Below are 26,096 nucleotides of genomic sequence, written 5' to 3'. Positions count from 1 at the left end.
TTGAGCAAAAAAAAGTAGTAGTAGGAAGGCAGGCTCGAACCCGTACCGTGAAGGAGGAAAAGAACGTGACATCTTTGCTGTTACGACCACCGCCAAACCGGAAGTGGCGTAGGTTAGAATCAAGGCTAGACAGTCGAAAAGAGGGGATGACTTTGGAAAATATTGGCGTAAAAAGCGACTCCTCCCTGTAGAAAAGTGCCCAGTTGATGTTGAAGAAATTAATGATTTTAGCCAATTTTTCGGTATTTGTCGTCTGAAGTGTCAGGCTTACAAAGAATACTGATCTTGTGAAAATCCATCGCCTCTGTCGAAAGATTAAGCAGCCATACATACATACATTTATCTATTGGTTGCTAAAATTTTCGACCCAAACCGATTAAAAATGTTGCCCTATCTCTTAATCCGCTTTATGTAAAATTTCAAATTGTCTGAGTAATTTGGTAGAGACCGCAGAGGTCATTTTTTTTTAACTTTGACCCCTATTAAGACCCCTGAACATTTATTGTTTTGGGCTCAAATCAAATTATTAAGTTAGATCCATTTCCAAGGAACCTATATATAAAATTTCAAGTGTTTATACCCCAAATTGACGGAGGAGTTAGTAGAGTTCTCAATGGTCAAATCGTTGAACTTAGACCCCTTAACAGCCAAATTCCTGGCCGGAAACGGATTACAAAGATTTTCCCAAACCTCACTACCCTGAATATCAAATTTCGAGTCGGTAGACTGAAAATTGACAGAGTTATTGCGTAGAGAAACGTACACAGACTGACAGAAACACATCCAGGATACAGACAGACAGACAGACAGTCAGAGAGACACTTTCACTTTTATAGAAACTAGCATTTCAGCCCGTAGTTGCCCGGGTGTTTGGAAGTGTATGTTGAGCAAAAACAAAAAACAAAAAAAACAAACAGAACAAAAACAAAACAAATAAAAAACGGTAATTTTTTTTAAAACCTTGACCCCTATTATGACCCCTGAACATTTATTGTTTTAGGCTCAAATCAACTTATCAAGTAAGATCAATGTCCAACGAACCTATATCTAACATTTCAAGTGTTTCGACCCCAAATTGTCGGAGGAGTTTTGTAGAGTTCTTAAAGGTCAAATCATTTACCTTTGATCTCTTAACAATCAATTTTCTGGCCGAACATGGATTACAAAGATTTTCCCAAATCCTAGAATCCTGTATATGGAATTTCGAGTCTGTAGACTGAAAATTGACAGTGTTATTGCGTAGGAAAATGCACACAGACATGCACACAGAGAGACACACAGACACGTTCACTTTTATATATATATATATATATATAATAGATGTAGATATATTTATCTACATTTCTATAAAAGTGAAAATGTCTGTGTCTGTATCTGTGTACAGTTACCTATCAAATAACTCTGAAAAATTCAGTCTAAAGACTCGAGATTTGATATAGGGGCTATTAATATTTGAGAAAATATTTTTATTCGTTTTTCGACCAAACATGTGGATGTCAAGGTGTCATAGTTCTGACTTTCGAAATCTCTACCAAACTCTGCTGCCAATTTTGAGTCTAAACGCTTGAAATTTTAAATTTAGGTTATTTTGACATGGATTAAACTCTTTAATTTTATTTTAGCTTTATTTGAGATAGAAAATTGTATTTTGAATTGAGATCAAGATAATAAATGGTAGGGAGTAAAAATGAGGTCCAAGTTATAAAAAAAATTTACCTCTGCGGCCTCTACGAAATTACTCAGACAAATTCTGGATTAAATATTTTAAATTTTACATAAAGCGTATTCACACGTAGGGTAAGTAATGAACAGTAGATAGGGCCAGAGCAAAGCCAAGCTGAACTGCTAGTATATCTATAAAAGTCAAAATATCTGTGTGTGTGTGTGTGTGTGTGTGTGTGTGTCTTTCCCTTCCAAATAACTGTAAATTATCAGTCTTGAGACTCGGGATTTGACATAAACGGCATTGAGATTTGAGAAAATCTTTTTAATCCGTTGTCAGCCGGAAATTTGGCTGTCAAGTGGTCAAATTTCAACGATTTAACTTTTGCAATCTTTACAAAACTCTTCCCTCAATTTTGGGTCTAAACACTTTAAATTTTAGATGTATGTTACTTGGACATCGATCAAAAATTTAAATTCGATTTGAGCCCCAAGAATTAAATATTAAGCGGTGTAAATTTGCAAACATATGACCTCTGAGATCTCTACCAAATCACTCAGCCGATTTATAGTCTAAACCTTTGAATTTTTACATAAATAGTATTCAGAGAAAACGCAAGCTTTTTAATCGATTTCGGCCGAAAAATTGATCTGCCAAGGGGTGAAAGTTTAAAAGAAATTGACCTTTGCGGTGTCTAGCAAACTACTCAACAAATTTCGGGTCTAAACATTTGAAATTTATACATAACAGGTATTCAAACATGTGGCAAACATTTTAATCAGTTTAGGGGCGATAATTTGACTTCCAAAAGGTAAAAGTCGGAAGAGTTAACCTTTGCATAGTCTACAACATTTATACGCCAAGTTTTTGTCTAAAGGCATGATATTTTAGATATAGGTTATTGGGACATGGATAGTAATGTCTATTTTGAATTGAGACCAAATTAATAAATGTTAAGGAGTCAAAATTGGTGTCAAAGTTATAAAAATTTACCTCTGCGGTCTCTACGAAATTAATCAGACAAATTTGGATCTAAACATTTGACAGCTTACATAAGGTGTATTCACACGTGGAGCAAATTATGAACAGTACGTTGGGCCCTAGAAAAGCCGGACTGAACTGCAAGTATATATATATAGAGGAAAATGTTAGTGTGTGTGTGCGCGCACGTGTGTGTGGGTGCATACATTTCCCTTCCAGATAACTCTGTCAATTTTCAGTATAGAGACTCCAGATTTGACATAAACAATATTGAGGTTTGGGGAAATCTTTTTAATCGATTTTCGACCAGAAATTTGACTGTCAAAGGGTCAAATTTCAACGATTTTACTTTTGAAAACTCTACCAAAACCCTTCCGCCAATTTTGGGCCTAAACACTAGAAACTTTAAATGCAGCTTTATTGGACATGGATCAAACTATTTTAATTTCAGCGTAAAAAAACTTAATATTACGGAGTCAAAATTGGGGTAAAAGTTTAAAAGAATTTGACATCTGCGATCTCTACCAAATTACTCAGCTAATTCCTTGTCTAAACATTTGAAATTTTGCATAAAGAGTTTTCAGATGGGGCAAGCCTTTTAATTGTTTGGGTCGAAAATGTGAGCTGCAAGGGATCAAAGTTCTAAAGAATTGACCTCTTCGATCTCTGCGAAATTACTCAAACAAATTTGAGTCTAAACATTTGAAATCTTACGTAAGTGTATTCACAGATAGGGCAAGTTATGAACAGTACATAGGGCCAAAGCAAAAAGGATTGAACAGCTTGATAATATATCTATAAAAATGAAAATATCTCTGTGTGTGTCTGCGTACATTTTCCTACCAAATAACTCTGTCAATTTTCGCTCAACAGACTCAAGATTTGACATAAGGAGTATTGAAATTTGGAAAAATCTGTTAATCGGTTTTTGACCAGAAATTTGGCTGTCAAGGGGTCTAAGTTCAACGATTGGACTTTTAAAAACTCTACAAAACTCCTCCGCCAATTTTGCGTCGAAACACTTGAAATTTTAGATGTAGAGTATTTGGGCATAGATCAAAAATTAATTTGATTTGAGCTTAAAACAATAACTGTTAAAGGGTCAAAGTTTAAAAATATTGACCTCTGCGACCTCTAGCAAGTTTTTCAGCTAACAAAGTAAAGAGCATTAAAAACTATTTAAAGCAAACCAACATGAACTGAATTTTTATTCACTATGGTAACATTTATTTCTTGTATATTTATTTTTGGGGTAGTCGTTAGTTGTCTTTCTGCTAAACACTCTTACTAAATAATATTGACGAAATATCGAAAAACAAAGAAAAAAAAACAGTTTTGAAAAATAATGAAGCTTTACTTACCTTAGTAAAATAAGCTGAAACAGCAAAATGGGATATTAAAAAAGTAAACACGTAATTACTTTAGTTTTTTAAAGCAAAGAATCAATAAAAATATGAATAAGAAGAAAATGGCTCCCTTTTCAAGCAGAACAGCTTCGTTTCAGTTTTACAGTATTGAACTATGTAGTATTGCGCCGTCGGATCTAGGGTTGTAATATTGTAATGTAAAAAACACATAGAAAGGGTTGCAATAAACTGAATTTCTTATAGTACAGTGACAAAAATGCTTAAACAGATATATAAAGAAAATAAAAAGGTAATGCAAATGTCTTTAAAAAGACACGTAATCACGATAGCAAGTAACGTTCTTATTTTTTATTATTTATCTATTTATCTATTTTCGAAAGAGTGCCACGTGTAAATGGAGAAGGAAAAAACAGAGCCATACAAAATTTGTGCCTAGAATTGTCTAAAGTTCCGACTATTTTTTTTTTGCTTTCACTTTAATAAGAACGTGAATTTATGAGATGAATTTATTCGACACAATATGATTCAACTCCAAAAATTAAAGCTAACGTGGATTAAGATTAATGTTAAGATGTTATTGTGGACCCTCACCTCTTAAAAAAAACCTTGCTAAACTTTGTGACATACTTATATTCTATGGAGGTCAGGCGCGAACGAACACCCAAAAATTTTATTATAGCATATTTCTTCAAACTGAAACATAATTACCAAAGTATACTTACGCAAATAGATATGAAACGCCTTTGTTAAAGTTTGTTCCATATTTCCATGGAGTACAGGCACGAACGCAGACCCCACAATCTTATTATACCATCCCTATTAAAGTTGAAACATACTTATCAAAGTATTATTATGTACATCTATATCAAAAACACTTGTAACGTTTTTCTTTCATTTTTTATTTCCATACTTTGGGGCCAGGCGCGAACGAAGACATATAATTTTTATGAACCACCGTTCTGCCAGATCAAACATACCCATTGCTGTGTCTCGATACATCTTCTATCATTATATGTAATCAGTTTTTTTGAAATAGTCAACCATATAGGAGCCTATTCGTGATCAGACACACACACATACGTTCAGCTTTATATATATATATATATATATATATATATATATATATATATATATATATATATATATATACTAGCAGTTCAGTCCGGTTTTGCTCGGGCCCTATATACTGATCATAACTTAATGTGCATATGTGTATATTAAAAAGTGTGCATATGTACTGTAATGTCTTTCTCTATCATAGGCTTCCTAAACTATCATAGAGAAAAGTTTTTAAAGACAGCAGACACATTTTTCAAACTTTGACCTAAATTCTTACCCCTGAACATTTATTGTTTCGGGTCAAATCCAATTACAATGTTTGACCCATGTCCACGTAACCGACATCTAAAATTTCAAGTGTTTAGTCTCAAAATTAATGGAGGAATTTGGTAAACTATGCAAAGCGTTACTCTATCAACTCCGATTTCTTTGCAGCGAAATCTTCGCCAAAAAACTGATTAAAAAGCTTGCTGTATGTCTGAATACCCTTCATGTAAAAATTATAATATTTTGAATCAAAATTGACTTTGTAGTTTGCTAAATATTGCAAAAGGCAGATCTTTTGAACTTTGATTCTTTGGTTGCCAACTTTTCGTCCAAAACCGATAAAAAAGCTTGCCCTATGTCTGAATACACTTTATGTAAAATTTCAAATGGTTAGCACACGTTATTTTTTAAACTTTGGCCCCAATTATGATCCTTTAGAAGTTATTGTTTTGGGTTCAAATCAAATTATAAAATTAGATCCCTGCCCAAGGAATCTATATCTTAAATTTCAAGTGTTTAGACCAAAAATTGGCGGAGGAGTTTGGTAGAGTTTTCAAACGTCAAATCGTTGAACTTTGACCCAAAATTCTGGCCGAAACTCGATTAGAAATATTTTCTCAAATCTCAATACTCCTATTTCAAATTTCGAGTATGTAGGGTGAAAATTCAAAGAGTTATTTGGTAGGGATTTAGGTGGTGCACAATTATATATTTATGCGTTTGACTGCGTTAATTAGTGAATTTTTGATATGCATGTGTTTTTAGGTCAGGTGATTCCAAATAGCGCTACAGGGCTAAATGTTTCGGTTTACTGAACTTTTAAATGCTACTGTATATTGGCCTCAGCATAATGAACAATAGAGATTTGGCTCTATATTAAATACAAAATTTGCATGAATTAAAGTATTATATTTAATCGTATATTACAACAATGCTAGTATTGAACAAAGAGTCCATGTACATCTGTTGATAATCTTTTGTAATATTTTCGTTTAAAATAAAGAACATACTTATATCTTATGCTAATTCCTTTGTTATATTTTATACTAAAATACATATATATATATATATATATATATATATATATATATATATATATATATATATATATTGTGGTTGCATTTCTGAATAAATTCAACCCATTGCATGTTTCTAAATTAAAAGAGAAATATTGTGAAACAATTTTATTAAATTATTCCATTTATAATTGATGCCAACAAAACTTTTTCTCAGTTTCTACATGCCTAGTCTAGTTAGTCCCAAAGAATAGGCCACATAATGTTTAATAGTTGATTATAAGAACTTCGTTAATAATAAATCCTTCGATAGATTCTTTGTTTGGAAAACCGATAACTAAATATTGAATAAATTCTTTGTCACGATGGATTCTTGTCATGGTGCAATTTAACATCTCGTGCAAGACAAAAAACATTTTTTTTTATCAAAATGCAGGCATAAAAATGAATTATTATTAAGCCACCTAAAGATTTACGAATGAAAAGACGAAAATAAACAAATGTATAAACTAACCTCATCCTTACTAGTCCACATATGAGTGGTAAATTAGGCTTAGGAAGTCCTCTTTTCAACATCCAAACCGTAAGAGATTAGGTCTGTCTTGCCTTTTTGACACGTATACTTAATGCATGACGCAACTTACTGTGCATTTAACTCTATTTTCTAATAAAATTTCAAAACTTCCTACTTTATCCAACCTCGTGTAGAAAAATTACATAATGAATTGTTTTCCTTAGAAGCCGCCATCTCAATTATACAGAAAAGTCGAATAAGCGTTGTGTGGCTTCTTATTTTATTTTTTAAAGACACACCTGCATATTAAAATTTATGAATTCATTTGCGCAGGAATTACAGCATTCATCCACACCAAACCACTTGGGTAAAAAAGCAGAACGCTTGAGAAATGGCTGACGTAGATGAAAGCAGTTTTTAATTGTATTTTTTGTCAAAAGTATGAATTTTTGTCCAATCAGGGCTCGATTTAAAAAAAAAATATTTTGCAAGCTGTTGGGAGCCTCTAAAGAAATATAAAAGGCAGGGATAATTCTCTCGTCAGAGAGAGGGATAACCGATACCAACAGCAACGTTCGCCAAGTGAAATTCAGTAGCTGAAATGACAGCTTTTCTCGCATGTCAAAAAAACATTGCTTGACTTTGTCTTTCTCTCACTTCGCCATAACACATAGTCGTACTTTTTCTCTCACGCTTTCAAGTTGTCACCTTCTTTCTCCCTTCTTTCTTTCATACCGAGTGCCACCTTTGCGCACACTAAAGAGTAAGTTCTTTTCTTTTAAGGAAAATAAACAAAAGTTTATTTTACATTATTTGGTAGTGTATTTATTTATTTATTTATTTAAAGGGATTTATGCAAGTCTCAAACACCGTTAACCGGAGTTCTACAGATAGGCAGTCTTTGTGATAGGGTAAGTGTGTAACAGTAATTCGTCTGAAGTATTAAAAAAATCACTATTATGTTTTTATCCCTAAGAAAATAAACCAAATTTATATAGTCTTTATATACACATGCAGTTGTTTATGTGTTCGTCTTTTTGTAGCGTCTTCTCACCGTCGCTGTTTCAGGATCCTCATTTTACGAAAAGCCGTGTTGTGTAATAGTTGTTGATTACCTCCCTTAAAAATTGTAATGAATATAACGTGTCCAGCAGTAAATAAGCACAAAGAAACGTTTGCTGTGTTGTTCAAGTTTATATAAGGGACACTGAACTGAGGATGAACAGACTACAAAGCTAAACTATTTCATTTCTTAATTTCGTAAATTTAGTTTCCTAATTTACACTTAAAAACTGAGCGACGCAACCGGCAGGGTCACGATGTAACATCCATCTTAGATTATTTCTACATTATTGGACGCGTCTTCTTCGCAATGCTGCTCACGAGATACTGATGTGAAAAACGTGACGTCACTCTACATCGTGATCGTTCGACTATGTTTTGTCTATAGTGGTTGATATAGTGCTCGTGGCTTGTCACTCATTATTTGCTCAACCACGAGAACGGTTCTGTTTTACAGATATGGGTTGTGCTGATATGCCTTAAGAGTGACACTCGTCAAAATTAACACTAGCTAACTTAATCGCCACTTACTGACGTAGAATCCCAACAATGCAACCTAACTTTAGATATATTTTCCCTTAAAAAACAACCGATGCTGCCTTTTTTCATCTGGTGGCTCCAGTAATAATGCGCAGTTCCTTTCTGAAAATCACATGTAGTACATTCATCCGCATGAATCGGTGGGCCATATTCCTTCAGAGAACCATAAATTAATGTATTTTCTCTATTTCTATGTCTATACTTATTTCTGGTAAATTGTAGCTATTTGTCCCTGCTGCTGATCATGGCAGCAGTCGTAAAAATAATATTAGGTTTATTTGATACAATACAAAATAATATTTAGTCACTCTGGTCAATTTCTGTTCAATTCTACTTGTTATTTGACCTCCTAAATTGATATGAGTTTGAGTTTTTCTTTCTGAAAACAAATTTTCCCAAATTGTTTGGCAGGCGGCAATTCGAATACTTATTTTGATTTTACTGAGAATTGAGTGTTTCTTCGCGGTCGCAGACACAAACCGAGAGCCAATTTAAACAGCGGGCATCCTCAATAGGAATAAAATTGCATTATATGTGACGTCGAGAGTAATAACGTACGCTTGTAGATACGAGCCAATATACAATGAAAAGTAAAATGTAGACTTATATTATAAGCAGTGAATATTGTCTATTATAAATTATAGATATACACATAAATGTGGCTCTTTGTGTTTGTGCAAATGTACATGAGCAAAACACACATATATATGTATACCTATATATGTATACCTATATATGTATAAGGTTATATTGTCTGTATTTTATAAAACATTTTATTAATTGAGTAAAATGAACTAAAATAAACACAGGTTGTAGATTTTTACGACATATATGTACATTTATATATGTGTGTATATATATATATAAATATATATATATGTGTGTGCGTGTGTGTGTGTTTGTGTGTGTGTGTATAAAGAGCATTCCAAATATCACCACCATTATCGACCACCATTGTGTTATCTCGCTATCTAACCAACACCCATTAAAACCTGCTCGAGTAGTCCTTGCGTCTTAAGTGGTAATCCCTATTAAAAAAGTAATTTATGCAGATAGATAAATACGTTAAGCATTGAAGTTCCAGGGAGTCTCGCTTGTTCTTGTTCTTTTTCTTCTTATTATTCGTAGTAGTATAAGTAGCAGTAGTAGTTGTGGTAGTAATAGGAGTAGTATTAGTAGCAGCAGTTGTAGTAGTATTGTCATTTCCTAATTAGTAGTTCTCACACAGATCATTATCAGTCAAGAATCACTGATAACCAGTTGTGTGGCCTGAGATCTGAGAGACAGTATACATTCTCCACTTCTTTCGGTAAGGATCGGAAATTACTTTGCGTTATCAAAAAAGTTTATAATTGATTTATTTTTGGAAACACGTATTGTTCTACTCTCAGATTTGAATGGCAATAACAGGCGTTAGGGTCTCTAGTAATATCCGGGGTTATTCTAGTGCAGGTCTGGTAAGTACTCACCTTCTTCGACCTATGTAATACTCTTTGGCACTTCATGACTATTTTATGTTCATGTAGTGGTGTTTTTTTATATTTCCGTTTTCTTTCTATTTCTGCATCTGTTTGACTGGTCACTATCCGTATTTTATGTGCATTTTTTTTTGCATTTGACGATTTTCCTTTAGATTTAAGCTTTTTTGTTTGTTTTTGTTTTTTTTGTCATTGTTGTACATTGGTTCGTCTATGTTTCTCTTTTGATTCCAATTTGTGTAAGTTATTCTGTCTGTTTTTTTCGGAATGATTTCTAGTGTTCTTATGATTATTGGTATTATATTGGCTTTCTTAATGTTCCATACTCTTTTTAATTTTCTTGAACTTCCGTGTATTTGCTTTGTCTTTCTGTCTCCTTGACATTCAGCCAGTTGTCTGCTTGGGTACTACAAAGATTATTTTTCATCATCATCAGAAATTTCCCACTGACAGCAACCGGTGATATTTCCTGGAATCTGAGTGACAACAAGTCTCCCTTGATTCACAGCACTCTCTACTACTTTCGATAACCTTTACAAATGAATTTGCGTTGGCGAAACAGCTTCTTACTATTGACTTCTCGCTGACAACGGCTATTGATCTTCAATGGAATTTGGATAGCAACAAGCCTAAGATTCTAGCCGTCTCAGAACTCATCCAATGCATGTCTAGTTTGTCTCTTTTATTGCCCTGCTCTTCTATTCCATTCTCATTGATCTTCTATAGTGTTTGATGTGGTGCCAATCAATGCCGACACTACGTTTTCAAGAACGTAAAAAAATTGTTTGGAGACTTTTATATTTTCGGACCATTTTATTTTTAAATAAGCGTTTTTGAGCGCTTAATATTAATTCATATAGAGTTCCGAGCAAAATAATCTGATACATTGTTAAGTTTAATAAAAGTTATTTAGAAGAAATAAAGTATGTTTATTCTCAATAATATACGTATAATGTCCAAATGAAGGATATATCCAATCGATCGGTTATAACCAAAGCAAAGTGACATGATATATAAAGTTGGAAATTGAAAATGCACTTTTCTGTTATCCAAACTAAGTAAAAGAATCGACATTATATGTGCACTTGGAAAATAAAAAAAAACACCATTACAGTATTCAAGCGACGTGAAAAATAGCATTAAATGTAGATTTAAACAATTAAAATACTTTTCTAATTAGTTATATTATTTGCCAATAATTAACCATAAAAATGTATCATTTCATCTTGCTCAAACCAGTGAATATATTGTTGTTGTTGCTGATACGGTATAATACCGTTGACACACCGGTTCTCGTCAGATCACCGAAGTTAAGCAACGTTGAGATTGGCTAGTACAAGATGGATGACCATTTTGAATTCTAGGCGCTGTATGTGCTTTCCACTCATCTCGGCATCGTTTCCGGTCGTTCTGAACCTCCAATTGCCACTGGTATTCGACAATATCGACTCAGGAAAGGTGTGGTTGTAAATTGCGAAATTCTTGCTACAATAATTTCACGCGCAGGTATTCTTTCAAGGGTATCCATAGTCTGTCAAGAGTAAATGAACCACATATATCACGCTGGTCTAATGGTTACGTACTTGACTCACTGTCTTAAGGTTTTGGTTTCGATCTCAGCTCAAGTATTTTTTTTCCAAGAAATAATCCTTTTCGAAAAAAAAATTGCCTCAGTTTCTGTATGAATTAAATAAAATGTTCACTCATCTTTTATAACCTGGCAACGCCGGGCGGCCTGTTAGTAATTATATAAAAGTGTATTTATTATAGTTTTGTACAAGAGGGTAATCTCCTCAGATACATATATATATATATATATATATATATATATATATATATATATATATACATATGTGTGTGTATGTGCGTGCACGCACGTGCGTGTTTTTATTTTATTTGTTTTTACATAAACATTTACGTATCGCTACAAAATTGTAAGCATTTTTAGCTAACTTTGTATTAACCACAATGAAATTAAGACGAACAATAGGTTATTGCATGAAAAGAGTGTTACGTTCCGCCGAGCATGTGAGGTTAACTCCAGAACTAGAGCCCTTCCTAGACTGGTTAAGCGTTCCGGTGTATATGGACAGTGGATAAATCGATTCAGATGGTGGCTCCCCACAACATAAATACACAATAGACATCATCAGTCGAGGTTGCTTTTTCCAAAGATTATGTAAAAGGAACATCACATGATGAAGTTTTAATTTTTTATAACTAGTTGTAACGATACTGATATGCCTATGTAAAACATGACAAAAATGTATCTTCTGCTTTGAAATTAGCACTCTTGTATAAACTGTGATAAATTTATTGGATGTTTGACCACTGAATAATATAAACCTGGAATATTATATATATATATATATATATATATATATATATATATATATATATATATATATATATATATATATATATAGTGTGTGTCTGTGTGTGTGCCGGCTAAAAGAAAGTCCGCACTTGTAATTTTTTCAAAAACTGCAAATTACAAGTGCGGACATTTTTTTTGTCGCCTGTTTATATATATATATATATATATACAAGCAGTACAGCCCGGCTTTCCTCGGCCCCTATGTACTGTTCATAACTTGTATACACGTGAATGCACTTTGTGTAAGATTTCAAAATTTTAGACAAAAATTTGTCTGAGTAATTTCGAAGAGACCACAGCAGTCAATTATTTACAACGTTTAACGTTTATTAATTTGGTGTTTAATCAAAATACAATGTTTTACGCATGTCCAAGTTACCTACATATAAAATTCCAAGAGTTTAGACACAAAATTAGCGAGGGAATTTGGTAGAATCTGCAAAGGTTAACTCTTTTAACTTAGACTTATTAGCAGACAAATTTTCGCTCGCAGACCGATTAAAATGCTTGCTGCATTTCTGAATACTTGTTATGTATAAATTACAACGGTTTACACTCAACATTGTCTGCTACACACCGCAAAGGTTAAATCTTTTGAACTTTGACCCCTTGGCAGCTCAGATTTTCGACCCAAACTGATTAAAGAGCTTGCCCTATCTCAGAATACCCTTTATGTAAAATTTTAAATGTTTAAACCAGAAATTGGCGGAGTAATTTGGTAGGGAGCACAGAATTAAAAGTTTGTAAAACTTTGACCCAAATATTGACATTTAATTTGTTTTTGCCTCAAATCAATTACAATGTTTGATCCGTGTCCAAGTGACCTCAATCTAAAATTTCAAGTGTTAAGAGCCAAAATTGGCAGAGGAGTTTAGTAGACATTTTAAAAGTTAAATCGTTGAACTTTGACCACTTAACAGCTACATTTCTGGCCGAAAACCGATTAAAAAGCTTTTCCTTAATCTCAGTACCCCTTATGCTAATCTCGCGTCGCTAGACCGAAAATTAACAGAGATATTTGGTAGGGAATGTAGACAGACACGCACACACACGCACACATACATTTTCACTTTTATAGATATATAACTATAGATACAGATATGTATATATTTTTTTACATAGGCATCACCACATTATCAAGGCCAAGAGGCTCCTCAAGGATAAGGGTTAAAGAGTGTACAATAGAAATTGGACTATATAGTAATCATTAGTAATGAAAATTTGGTAAATTTGATAACTTATATGGAACGGCTCATCAAGAACTTATTTACGTTAGACTTGAAGACAACCATATTGTAGTCAGCCGGAAAGCAGGAAAACGGAAGACGATTCCACAGGCGTGCAGTTCTAAGAAAGAAGCTTTGTTCATGGAATCTATGTTTAGGTTTAGGCACAGATAAAGAGTGGGGGGGAATTATTGATAGTGTTTACAGCTAGACGAGTGTTTCTTGTGAAAGTTTGGCGAGGGGGGGCCATAGATTGAAGCTCAGTCGAACACTTTCCATGAAAATAACGATACATCAGAGACAAACTCGCAACATCTCTTCTGTGAGATAGAGGTTGCAAGGAAGAAAAAAGGACATCTCCTACGAGGCTACAAAGTCTATTTTGAACTCTATCAAGGCAGGCCAAGTCCTTTCTAGCAGTTCCTGCCCAGATGTGGCAACAGTATTCCATCCTCGGACGTACCTGGCTCTTATATAGATAGAGAATAGCATCAGCAGTGAGATATATACCGGATCGATAGAAAGATCCCACCATTTTTCCAGCGGCCTTGGCAACAGAGTTGATGTACGTGTTCCATTTAAGATATTTAAAATATTGATATGCTAGCTTACTTGAATTGAGCATAATGGTGAGTAAAAATAAAAAAAATGACACGAGCGTATAATGCGATGCTCTTTGTGTAAACAAATGGAGCTTAGGCGTTTGGGCAATATATGTGATTATTATTTCACCTATATAACTACCTAAAATGGTGTATCCGCCATTATCGCAGACTTTCTTGTAGGAGGTCAAGTTATGATCCAAGCTGAAGGCAGTGTTTAGTCTAAAGAATTGTGATACAGCGAAACATTGTTTGGGAATGGTTTTATACATACATACATATACATATATATATATATATATATATATATATATATATATATATATATGATGATTTCAACGTCCTGACAGACGAGTGCCACTCCCTTAGACACTTAAATTCCATGAGCCAACAAATGACTTTTTTTAGTCCTAACGGTGAATTCACACGCTCAAGTAGGCATGACACTGAAGACGGTCATTGAGACCAATTATTACATGCTTCCATCATTTAAAGCCTCCATGCGTCACAACTTTTTCATAGCCACAGGACCACATTTACAGACAAATGCCCGAGGAAGTATATATACACAGATGATGTTACAGCATCTTAGCTTTGTACGACAGCTTAGTCTCTCTCTCGGTTCAAAATGTTGAGATCCAGCAACAAGCAAGAGCAAGATAGCCAACAACAAGTTAAACTGCAGACCAGCTTAATGCGGGTACTGGTCTCCCGCTTTATGTTTTTTTTTAATCAGAGACATGGTACAATTAGCATATGACCTGACCTGACGTATATATGATATATATATATATATATATATATGTATATATATATATATATATATATATATATATATATATATATATATATATATATACTAGCAGTTCTGCCCGGCTTTGCTCGGACCCTATGTACTGTTCATAACTTTACGTGCATATTTTTATATTAAAAAGTGTGAATATGTACGGTAATGCCTTTCTATATAATAGTCTTCCTTAACTACCTTAAAGAAAAGTTGGTAGAGACCGCAGACGTAATTTTTTTTAAATATTACCCCAATTTTGACACCACAGCGTTTATTGTTTTGGGTTTAAATTGAATTATAAGGTTTGATCCGTGTCCAAGGAACCTTTATCTAAAATTTCAAGTGTTTAGACCCAAAATTTGCCGAGGAATTTTGTAGAGTTTTCACAGGTCAAATTGTTGAACTTTGACCCTTAACAGCCACATTTCTGTCAGAAACCTGATTAAAAAGATTTTCCCAAATCTCAATACCCCATATGCCAAATTTCGTGTCTGTAGACTGAAAATTAACAGAATTATTTGGTAGAAAAATGTACACAGACATACAGACAGATAGACATTTTCACTATTATATATATATACATATATATATATATATATATATATATATATATATATGTTTGTGAGTGTGTATGTGGAGTAAATGTTGACTTTGTGTCTGTGCTCGGATCTCTCATATCGTAGTAATTCTCAATTCCTACACTGATGCTTGCATAATCATGAAACACTCTTGTCTCCAGATACACAAAATTATTTGTATTCATTTATAAAAATATTAACTTTATATATAGCTCCTTTAAAGAAATACGAGTCTGCTTTAGAAATAAAGGAAAACGTTCGACTTGAATAAAAATGCAAAATTGCGACTCTCTCTGGTTGAACACTCTTTGACTGTTTTCTGTTTATGCCGAGTGATTTAGTATTTATAAACCCTTGATTTGCATTAATCCATGTATTAATTACTAATTACCATGTATCAATTGCTAATATCCTTTACTTTGTGACTAGGTTCTAATCTTCAGACTGGAAGGAATTGTCACTTTCAACACTGATGAATGGGTAAGAATGAAACACTTATGCCTGTAGGTATAAAGATATTTGGAAGCATTTATTTATGATTATATATATATATATATATATATATATATATATATATATATATAAATATATATATATATATATATATATATATATATATATATATATATATATATACAGTGATGATCATATTTATTGGCACGGTAAAATAAAAGTTAAATTTTGTCTAATAAATTCTAAAAAAGGGATTAAATTAAAGAAAATAACAAAGTATATTATGTATTTTTAACTGGCCTTTCCGATGCAGCAATCGGATTTAAGAAAAAATAAATAACAAAGGAACAACAAACATAATTGCAAAAAACCCTTGTTCAAAATTATTGGCACGATTTATTTAATAATCAATTGTATAGCCTTTGGCCTTGATTACCTTCCTCAGTCGCTTTTCATAGTTTACAACCAAGTTGTTGCACTCTTCAGTAGTAATTTTAGCCCACTCTTCCTGACAATAATCCTCCAATTGAATACGATTCTTAGGCTTCCTTTGCATTACCCTCAATTTTAATGTTCTCCATAAATTTTCAATTGGATTAAGGTCTGGGCTTTGTGATGGCCACTCCAAAACATTAATATGATTGTCCTCAAGCCATTTCTTAGTCAGTTTAGCCGAATGCTTTGGGTCATTATCTTGCATGAACCACCAACGACGACCAAGTGAGAGCTCTTTAGCAGAGTCTTTCAGGTTTTCATCCAATATTTTAACATAATCTTCCTTTTTTATGCTACCTGTGACCTTAACAAGTCGCCCTGGTCAAGAGGCAGCAAAGGATCCCCAAAACATCAAACTGCCTCCACCGTGCTTCACTGTGGGTATGGTGTTCTTAGGCAGGAAAGCTTCGCCAGATTTTCTGTAAATATAAGACACTTTATTATGGCCAAATAACTCTATTTTCGTTTCGTCAGTCCATAGAACACGTTTCCAGAATGCAACATCTTTATCAATATGACGTTTTGCAAAGGCTAGCCTTCTTTCAGGTGCATAGGCTTCAATAAGGGAGTCTTTCTCGGACGACATGCTTTTAAACCAGCTCTCTTCAAAACTCTACCAACTGTATGTCGAGATACATTCACTCCAGAGGTGCTCTGTTCATCAACAATCTCCCCAACAGAGATCCTTGGGTTTTGTTTTACTTGTCGAACAATTTTCCGTTCATCTCTTGGGGAAAGAATCCTTTTTCTCCCTCTACCCTCTAAACTCATAACGTGGCCTTGCGATTTGAACTTGTTTATTATGGCTCTAACAGTGGATTTGGGAAGGTTTAGCTTCTTTGAAATCTTATCATAGCCCTCCCCATTGGTATGGCATGCTACAACAAGCTTCCTGACGTCTTCGCTGTGTTCCTTAGTTTTAACCATGGCGATTGAAAATTATAATTTAGTCACTTATAATAGTTTAAATAAATCGCTATCTAAAAATTATCTGACAAATATTATTCACTGAATTAGCATTAAACAAGCATAATATGGCTATAAAAAAGTTCAGAAAGCACGTAAACCGTATACATATATATTTTCGGTGTGAATATACTTTATTTTCTTATAATCTATACCAATCCTTATTTAAGAATTTCATGTAATCACAGAACAATTTTCGGATTTTAATCATGCCAAAAAGCACTTTATTTCCTTGTGATGGATTGACTGTTGCTATTCCTTCTACTGGGTTTAGGGCAAAATATATTCACTAATTAATATAATAATTAGGTGATTGATGTTGTGCCACGGAACAGATACTATCAAGAATTGTAAATGTCAACTAAATTAAAGAAATAAATTGTAAGATGGTCAACATCATGAATTTGGAATATAGATTTTGTCAGTTATTCACTATATATACGTCGCGGTTAACAGCCAGACGAAGGCCAGAGGAATAGTTGACAGAAATGTCGTTAAACAATAACTACAAAAAATGAGGATAAAATTCGCAGATAAATAGATAAATAAAAAGTAAATAAAAAGTATTAATCTCCTAAGAATTCCCATAAGTTAATGAAACTATATATATATATATATATATATATATATATATATATATATATATATATATATATATCTATATATATATATATATATATATATATATATATCAGAACATTAAAACTAAGTTGAACTTTACAATCCAAATTTATTGTTCGATTGAATGCTCCAAAAAACAATTTACAAAGTCCTTATTCCGCGGGGTTTCAAAGAATGCTTTTCTTGTTATTCTTCTTATCAGATGATATGAAGATATATATATATATATATATATATATATATATATATATATATATATATATATATATATAATATAAAGCTGAATGTATGTGCGTGTGTGTGTGTGCGTGTGTGTGTGACATATCACGAATAGGCTCTTATGTGGTTGACTATTTAAAAAAAACTGATTACATATAATGATAGAAGATTATCGAGGCACAGGAATGGGTATGTTTGATCTGGCAGAACGGTGGTTCATTAAAATTGTGGAGTCTTCGTTCGCGCCTGGTCCACAAAGTATGGAAATAAAAAAGTTAAAATAGAAAAAAACGTTTACAAGTGTTTTTCATATAGATGTACATAAGAATACTTTGATAAGTATGTTTTAACTTAAATAGGGATGGTATAATAAGATTATGGGTTCTGCGTTCGCGCCTGGCCTCCATTGAATGGAAATAGGCGCACACTTTAATAAAGACTTTTCATATCTATCTGCGTAAGTATACTTTGATAATTATATTTCAGTTTGAAGAAATATGGTATAATAAAATTATGAGGCGTTCGTTCGCGCCCGACCTCCATAGAATGGAAATATGTCATAAAGTCTAACAAGGTTTTTTAACATAGATCCACAGAATAATGTGATAAGTGTTTCAGTGTAAAAAGGTATGGTATAATAAATTATGGGGTTTATCTATTTTATTTTTACTTTCATCATATTTTGCTTTGGTTTTCATGTCCCCAAATTCGAAGTAATCTCTATCCAACCCTTCCTTTTCATAACCTATCATACTTTCATAAATCAGAGTCGATTTTCTGTGGGCTGATTTTGAACACAGTCAACAGCGGGTACTTTTTATATTATATTATATTATATTATATTTTATTATATTATATATATATATATATATATATATATATATATATATATATGTATATATATATATATAACAAAAAAAGAAAACTCACCCTTTTTTAACCAAGTGAGATATGTGACTTACTTGTAGTTTCATTAAATACTTTTATATGCAAAATCCAATCCTGCATTTTGCTAATTCCTGCCCTCTGATGAGAAGGAGGGTATTTCTTCGAAACTCCGCGGATTAAGGACTATCCACTTATCTTGTGCTTCCTTAGTTAACATTAAATATGTTTTTAACTCTTTTTCAATATGTCTTTTAACATGTTTTATTAATCATTTGTTCATATATATATATATATATATATATATATATATATATATATATATAATCGAGATAAGACACTGATTAGAAATCAGATGAAAGATCCTAATAGATATTACTTGAAGTAATATTTTCAGGGCGATCCTTGCCAACGCTAACAGATTTTTGATTACATCTACAAAAACCCAATCAACGCACCAAAGAATACGGCTTCCCCGTATAACTTTCGGAAAATATATAAGGAACAACCACGCTTTTTTGTTATATGGGACTTCTCCCCTGGACCAATATTCTGCCTACCTGGATTTATAACCCGGAGGACATACTCCTTCCGATAATGGACTACCTAGGTTGTATCAAATTCCCTTTTCCAATAATTATTTCCATATAATTATCATTCAAAAGCAAAATAAGTGTCTATTCACAGTTGAACATTTTGCTAACCGCATTTTATTTCCTCTGATGATATGAGCCTTTATTGAAAATCCATGAATTAAAGAAATCAACATAACCCCTTCTGTATACTCCTTTTGTCAAACAATAAATTCTTAATTCTAATATATGTCTATATGTTGTTTTTTCATAAATTTAAATATAACTACTAAACTTATATATCTATATATCTATAAAAGTGAACGTGTCTGTGTATCTGTGTATCTATATATCTGTGTGTGTGTCTGTATACATTTCCCTACGCAATAACTCTGTCAATTTTTAGTCTACAGACTCAAAATATGATATACAGGGTACTGAGATTTGGGAAAATCGACGTGATCGGTTTTTGGCCAGAAATTTGGCGATTCATGGTTCAAAGTTCAACGATTTGATCTTTGAGAACTCTACCAAACTCATCCGACAATTTTGGGTCTACGCACTTGAAATTTTAGATATAGGCTCCTTGGACATGGATCTAATTTAATAACTTGATTTGAGCCCAAACCAATAGATTTTAAGGCGTCATAATACGGGTCATTTTTTTTTTAAAAATGACCTCTGCGGTATCTCCCAAATTACTCAGACAATTTCTGGTCTAAATTTTGAAATTTTGTATGAAGTGTATTCAGAGATAGGGCAAGCTTTTTCATCAGTTTGGGTCGAAAATTTTTATTTACTAATATATGAATGTATGTATGTATGTCTGTTTGCATGTCTGCCTTAAACTTTCAATAGAGGCAACGGATTTTACCAAAATGAGTATCGTTTTTAAGTTCGACCTTTCATACGACAAGTATCGAAGAATAGGCTAAAAACATTAATATCTTCCCCTTCAACTTTTCTACAAGGAGGGGGCAATTTTTCGCCGATATTCTTGAAAGATATCCTCTCCTTTAGATTGTCTAGCCTTACTTTTAAAAAATGTCGCTTCCGGTTTGGCGGTGGTCGCATCAGCATAAACGTTAGGTTTTACCCCGTTCTTTTCCTCCTTTGCGGTACGGTTTGAGCCTGCCTTCCTACTACCACTTTTTTTTTTTTTGCTCAGCATACACATTCAGACACCCGGGCAACGCCGGGCTGAAATGCTAATATATATATATATATATATATATATATATATATATATATATATATATATATATATATATATGCAAATTCATAACTTCATGTGCATATGTTTATATATAAAAACTTTTGACTCATGCCCAGGTAACAAAAAACAAAGCAAAAAACTTTACATTTTCTTTCCTTGAAATAAAAATTATATTACTTCAATTCAGTTTTATTTCGCGTTCTGCTCCATTTATAAGATCATTTCGTTTGATTTTTTAATTGTTTTTTATTTGGGGTTTTTATGTTTATTTTCTCTGTTTTTCGTTTTCCCGATATATATATATATATATATATATATATATATATATATATATATATATATATATATATATATATATATATATGGGAGCGACGCAGGCCTTGTAAATAAATAAATGGTAGTAATCATAATAATAAAAATGGATTTGTAGCAGTCAGACTCCACATATTTATCTAAAAATTAAATGTATATGATGCAACGAGTGATTAACAGTTGATTGATAAGTGGTTCCAAATGTATAAGCTAAATGTTTAATTGTTAGAATGAATGTAAAAATCAATGTCATAGTTATAAGATATATCTATTGTAAATCTACTAAGACAAACTATATATTTTTAAATATATATATACTCATAAAATTTACGTCTATAACTTCATTTCGAAAATATTAGGTGAATTTAATTAAAAAATTAAATACATGAATAAATAAAAATAAATATAAACATAACGAATAGGATGTAATTAAAGTACATAGAATCGAGGGTTTAACGTATTAGGAACACCTGGGTTGGATATAGTCTGTAGTTTTTAGGTCTAAACAATATTTATAAATCTTGAATTAAAATTAGAATTAGTTTTAACTAAAATATACATTTATTTACTTATAATTAAAATAACATGTTATCGGATGAAGAAACCCTGAAACACACTCATAAGAGAATTAGGATATATACAATTATGACAAACATTATGCTTAAATGAGGAAAAAGTTCGTAAAATATTTATCAAAAAAATAAGTTAAGTTCGTGAAATGTAAAAATTAAAAACATTACTTTAAATATAAATAATAATTTATGGTGCTGATATTGATACTATGAATAAAAATATTAATAAATTAATTAATTACATTAAATGGAAGTAACTAATTCATTTACAATTCAACATTAGCGGATATGAAGTATAACTTAATAACTGATGATTATCGATTGAAATAATCTGTAATACATACATGCTGTATTGGAAAAATCAGTGAATTAATTTTAAATATAAGTCTATTTAATTATTTTAAATAATATTGAATAAAAGACATTAAAACTATATTAAAATTAAAAAGTAATTATTAGTTAAATATCGATGTCTATGCGCTGTGAACAATTAATAAATATAAGTAAATGTTTTTTGAGATTTGTTCCAAGGGAGGTAACTCTGCCGTACTTTATTAAGTTAATTTAATTATGGACAATTACGATATACAATAATTTTCAGATTATTCTTAACTTAACAAAACTTAAGTATAGTTCTTGAATTGTATGATATTAAAAATTATAATTGTAAGAAGTGATTGTAATAGCCAATAGATTTAAATTATGCATAATTTTCATTTCGGATAAATTGCTTAGTTACGATAACTAATTAAAATGATTAATCGTTGTATTTGTAGCTGAGTTTAGTGTCGTATATTCACACATGTATAATAGTTTATAATTTTCTGATATTGTTTTCATAAGTATGTATATATAACTTAGAATTAATAAATTTACAAGTTATCAAATAGAACATTTTCGTAGAAAGTTCATAATTTAATGAAAATTGTTAGTACGAATAGTTGGGTTTTCTTTTTTGTAGCTTAATTTAGTTTCATATATACAAACATGTATAATAATTTATAATTTGTTGATATTATTTTCATAACTATGTATACATAACTTAGAATGAATAAATTGACTTATTATTAAATAGAATATTTTCGTAGAAGATTCATAAATGAATTAAATTGTTTATACGAATAGTTGGATCTAATGGCTTTGTTTGATTAAAATTCAATATGGCGTAATGGATAATATAAAGGTAACTGCAGTTTCTCTTCCAATTTTGGGATTTTCACGTTGTCAAATCACATTTTAATTCCTTTTAACAGTTTGAATTTTGCTATTTCTTCTGATGAGTTAAGGGCATAATAGATTCACTAATTGATATGATAATTAAGAGATTGATTTTGCGCTACGAAACACATACTGTCAAGAATTGTATAAATCAAATGATTTAAAGGAATAAATTACAAGATGGTCAATATCATAAATTTTGGAATATAAATTTGTGTCATTTGTTATATATATATATATATATATATATATATATATATATATATATATAATTAGAAAGATGAATTACATATATATAATTACTAAGATAAATATGATTACAAGAATGAAATCATTTATAGTTCAATACCTGCGAGAACAATTGTAAAACACGATAATTGACGATAAAAATAAATCAAAATATTTATTATTTCATCAAATCTTCAAGCACCGAATAAAAATAAAATAACGCTTATTCATCCTCAACACGAAAGCCCCTAGATAGAGCTCCTCAAATTAGAGGAACATAATTAGTAAACAAATTTACTAGTTAAGATTAAATGTAAAATATTAAAAAAAAACTAATAGAATTAAAGGAAAAAAAATCAATGAATTTATACTCCACAACATCCAAAAAGAAAATTCGGCAATTCGAACTATGAATTAACTAAAGTGAGGTTAAAAAGGTCAAATAATCAATAAAATAAAGAATGGAAAAATCAATTTTTACATGAATTTCCTGCCAGTTGTAAGGTTTTAAAATAAAAATAAAAAACAGAAAATAAGTACGCCGTTTGTCGATTGTGAGTATTTTTGATGGAAATCGAGACAATTCATAAAGCCTCTTGATGTAAGGAGTTTACAAGAAAGAAAGTTGATTATTGCAAAGACAAGGACTACCTATTCACCTTAGTTTTGAAAAGAGGAAGGTTGTAGATATAGGAAGCACAGTGAGCAGGAAGGGAGTTCCTCAACCCTGTAGTATTTAGAAAAAAAAGCTACTGGAATAGGAAGCTGTATTGCAATGATTAAAACAGCGAATTGATTGAGACCTTTAAACCAACGAGTGAACCAAGCTGGAACAAAGGAAGCAGAAATAGACCAGTCAATTCTGAAGAACACATGGCTTTGTAGTATGTGTAGAAAATAGAGACTAACAATTAGCAGTAAAAATCTTTATTCTTTCTATTAATGTCTTATAATATTTTATACATTAAAAATATTGTAATTAATTTTAATCATCAATTTTCTCGTTATAAACACATGTTCACGCATACACACACGCATACACACATATAGATATGCTTAGAAAATATATATGCGACACAGAATTTTCCGTGTTTCATCCTCGTAAGGATTCTGCAGGCTACTTTATTATAGATACATAAAATAATAATAATAATAATAATATATGCACGCAGACACACACACACACACACACACACACACACACACACACACACATATATATATATATATATATATATATATATATATATATATATATATATATATATATGGTACCGGGATGCATTGAAAAGAAAACAGTACGAGGATTTGCTGGTGAATTTGAACTTAATTCTGACATTTCTGACAGAAAGGTCATCACGTATCAGGATCCGGAATGCACTCGAAGATAAACGTTAATGGGGATAGGGTGGTTGGTGCGACAGCAGCTCAGTGAGCGGTTTTGGTTAGAATTGTGCAGAATTAGACTATTTAAGAGAACGGATTAGCCAGAACTTCTTACAGAAGACTTATGGAGGATCATGTTGTATTCAGCTAGGAACCAGGTCAGTGAAACACATTTCAGCAGATGGCCAGTTCTAGGAAAGATGATTTGTCCATGAAATAAGATTTGGGCACTGATAGAGAGTAGTGGAACTTGTTGGCACTAATCGGAGCTCGACGAATGCCTGTTGTAAAGGTTTGACGTGTGGACCAAGGAATGTATTTCAGGCGAGAACATGCAAGACGATTAGCAAAAACATCACTTCTATTCAGAAAGAAGGTAAATCCTAGGAGTATAGGTCTAATAAGCATGAAGAAAATCAGCCTGACAGTAACAAAGTCACTCTTGGACTGTTGTCAATGATGAATCCAGACCATATAATGCCAACATCAACATACAAATTGTTTGAGACAGCATCATAGCTCTGCGGTGTTTTTTTTTATCTGGAAGTCACCACTTATCAAGGCACGAAAGCCACTCGAGGATAATGGTTAATGAATGTAGAGTGGTAGTGTAGTGATCCGTAATGGTGTAAATTGGATAGAATTTGATTATTTATTATGACGGCTCAACAAGAACTTGTTTACATTGGATTTGAAGGCTTCCATGTTGTATTCAAACGGGAAGCAGGCCAATGGAACAGTGTTTAACAGTTCTGCGAAAAGGCCTTTGTTTATGGAATATTAGTTTAGATTTAGGTACAGTTAGAGAGTAGTGAAAACCGTATATAGTGGTTGTAGCTAGTCAATTAGCCAAACATCTTTTAATGTGATCGAAACACAAATGCTTTGAAAAAAGATCTTTACTCTATAAAAGTATCCTCACTAGAGCAATCAAAATCTAAACGTTTTCCCATTTTTGACAATTGGTTGTGCACTATTCTTTATAATATTATATATAGTATAGATGTCGACTTCAGCAACATCGTGATAATAGTTTGAGATTTTTGTTTACTATAGTAACTGTGGTTGAACGATATGCATAAAACCAATAGAATAGTCTTTGTGTTGACTTCATATAGCAGCAAATGCGGAACGGCATTTGTTAACAGAATGGCGCATATCCTTTTATTAGCCTATCATCTATCTGTCGTTTTTCGATGCATTTTATGGTTTCTGCATATTGCCGGTAATCGAGACACATTTTCAGCACATTCTTGCTGAGAGCAAATTGTCCCTTAATGGAATCTATCGGATTTTGACGTATAATGGGCGAGAGAAAAATTCCTGATAAAAAGATTACGTTATATTGTCAATATTAGCATGCTGAAAATGTAATCCTGTTTACACGTATCTTAGTATTTTTAATAATTATGTTCTGTGTACGAGGCTTATTTACC

Source organism: Euprymna scolopes, chromosome 28 (assembly GCF_053919585.1).
Source record: "Euprymna scolopes isolate OS-2025 chromosome 28, ASM5391958v1, whole genome shotgun sequence".
Classification (NCBI taxonomy): domain Eukaryota; kingdom Metazoa; phylum Mollusca; class Cephalopoda; order Sepiida; family Sepiolidae; genus Euprymna; species Euprymna scolopes.
The sequence above is the reverse complement of the archived record's forward strand: the minus strand, read 5'-3'. Positions refer to the sequence as shown.